Source organism: Urocitellus parryii, chromosome 1, assembly GCF_045843805.1.
Source record: "Urocitellus parryii isolate mUroPar1 chromosome 1, mUroPar1.hap1, whole genome shotgun sequence".
Lineage (NCBI taxonomy): Eukaryota > Metazoa > Chordata > Mammalia > Rodentia > Sciuridae > Urocitellus > Urocitellus parryii.
The window spans coordinates 236861439-236864602 of NC_135531.1; positions in this window are offsets into that span (position 1 = coordinate 236861439).

The following is a 3164-nucleotide window of genomic DNA, read 5'->3' on the forward strand; positions in this document are numbered from 1 at the left end:
TGTCTCAAAATAATAAATACAAAGGACTGGGCATGTAGTTTAGCAGTTAAGCACCCCTGCATTCAATCCGTGATATCGAAAAAAAAAAAAATGACACATAGACTTATGGAAAAGATTGATTTTTGACAATATAAAAATATTCAATGGAAAAAAGACTTTCTTCAATAAATGAGACTGGATATTCATATGCAGGTGGAAATTTAATCCCTGCCTCTCATTCTACACAAAAATCAAGCCAAAATAAAACAAAGACATAATTGTAAGACATGAAACTGAAACTACCAGAAAACATTTAGAGAATAAGCTATTTAAGACATAGATAATGGACATGCTTTCTTGGATAAGACCTCTAAAGTACAAGCAACAAAAGCAAAGGAAACAATCAACTGAGTGAAGAGATAAGTTACAGAATGGGAAAAAAATTGTGGGCACTCTTGATCTGGGAGAGAATTGGCATACCCAGTAGATTAACTACTTTGATAAAAATAAAAGGAAAAATAAGAATTGGTAAAGATGAAGAGACACTGGAATCCTCATACAATGAGGTGATAACATGAAATGGCACATCCTGTGAAGAAATTCCTTGATAATTCCTCACAAAGTTAAACATAGTGTTATCGTATGATCTAGAAAATCCACTCTTGGATATACACCAAAGAGAACAGAGAACATATTTCAGATGATAAATTTCATATCAATGATCATAGTAGAACTATTCTTAATTTACATTATTTTTAATAGCAGCAACCAAAATACCCACTAAATTATGAATAATAAACAATTAAGATGTATTCCTATGGTTAAATATTATACAGACATACAAAGGAATGAAATACTAATACATGCTGCCACATGAAGGAAACTTGATATTTTTTATAAGTAAAGGAAGATAGGCAAAAAGGATATATATTGCATGATATCTTTTACAAATATAAATAGGCAAATCTATAGAAACAGGGAGAGAATTAGTGTTTGATTAGATTTGGGAGGATAGTGGAAAGGAGGATAATCCCTAAAATGTCTGGTTTTTTTTCCAAGGTGATATGACAGTTCCACAAAGTCCTGTGGTGAAGATATTCATGAATATGCTATAAATCATGAAACTGTTCATTTATTATTGGTAAATAGTATGGTACGTGAATCAAATCTCAACAAAACTATTTAATTAACATTGGGGAAATTACCCGACATGTAGAAAATCAGAAAAATTAGAATCAAGAATAATAGAAAAAGAGTCAATCAAAAAAAATTGAGGGAGAAAATAAAGTTAGACGTCAAAAATATTGAAAAAAGCTGAAGAAATTAAAGGAAAACATGAACACAAGAAAAATAGAAGAAAAAGTTGTGAGAGAGAAAAATCAAGTGTTTTGTCTATGACTGGAAACTATAACATATGAAATACAATATGAAAAACATTGATTTGATAGTCTTAATAGCAGATTAGAAATTCCAGAATTAATGATTTATAAACAAATAGTAAAGTGAAGCACAAAATTTTTAAAAAGAGAACAATTTTCTGTTGATATGTGGGGCTAAACAAACCTAACCATCATTTGTCTAATAAAGGTAAAACTGTCTAAAGACTTTGTGTGGGGAAGAGGGGCGGGTGCGGGGTATGGTGAAGGTGGCAGGCAGGCAGGCAGGCACGTAGGCAGGCAAAGGAAGCAAGCCAGACAGGGAAAGAATGCGATGACATTTTAAAAAATATTAAAAGATATTTAAAATAAACACATCGATCTATAATTTCATAGCTAGGGAAAATATCCTTCAAGAATGAATGCAGCCCAACATGGTTGTGCATGCTTATAATCCCTGTTACTACTTGGGAGGCTGAGGCAGAAGGAATACAAGCTTAAAGCTAGCACCCTGGGCAACTCAGAGAGATCTTGTGGGGTGGGGATGGGGGTGGGTGCAGAGAGATGGAGTCAAGCAGACAGACAGTAAGAAAATGAAGATGAAATAATTTTCAAAATAAAAGAGTTGGTAGAATTTATAGTAACTAGATCTGAACTACAAGAACTATAAATATATAAATGTACATGCTTTGGGAGGAAAGAAAATGATAGTATATTGAAAGTTAAATCTGCACAAATAATTTTATTTGTTCTACAAAATCATATAAATGAAATCATTTATTCAATATATATTCTAGGGAAGGCTTATATTATACAACAAAAAATTTTGAGATTTATCCATGCTGTTTTACACATCATTAATTTGTTCCTTTCATCTGTGCATAGTATTTCATTGTATAAATTATCACATTTGTATAGCGGTTCTATTAAATGAGAATTATTTTTTGCTATAATGAAGTAAGGCTTCTATGAGTATTCATTTGCCCTTCCTTTTGTGAACATTAGTGTGTTTTTTTCCCTTGAATAAATACCTATGCGGAAAAGTTTGAGCCTTATTATAGTTTATTTTTACTTACAAAGAGAGGAAACTTCAGATTATTTTCAAAAGTATTTTTACCATTTTATATTAAATGAGCATATGAAAGGTCTGGTTATTCCATAGTCCTGTCAATATCTGATGTTAGCAGTCATTTTCACTGTAGACATTCTGATAGATGTGCAATAGTATATTGTTATAGTTTTAATTTGCATTTCCCTGAAAAGTGGTGATGCTGATCTGTGCTACTACAAGTGAGCATGAGTTGGCTACAGGTATGCCTGCTTTTGGAGTCAGTTACAGAATTTACAGAATTTATACACAGAATTTGTATAAAATTGGAGCTCTTCATCTTTATTTTCAGATCTAATATTTCCACTGGATTTTGTTCCATATATGCAATTCCACTACTGACTTTCTCTGTATTTGCATATTTTTTCACTTCTGTGAACATAGTCAAAATTGCTATTTCATTTCTCAGTCTAATAATGCCAGCACCTGATCTAATTAATAATTACCCATTTGTATTTTCCTGGCTGTTGAAGAATTAGATTTTGTCTGAACATGGTAAATAGAATATTGGATATTCTAGATTCTGTTATATGGTTTCAACGTACACTGAGGTTTTTTATTTTAGCAGGAAATCAACTTGTTGAACTTACATTATTGATTCTTAATGCCTATACTAAGTGGCAGTTCAGATCTCCACTAAGCTCCCTAGGCTTTACTTGCAGGCTACTTTCACTTACACTTTCATCTGTACACTTAAGGAA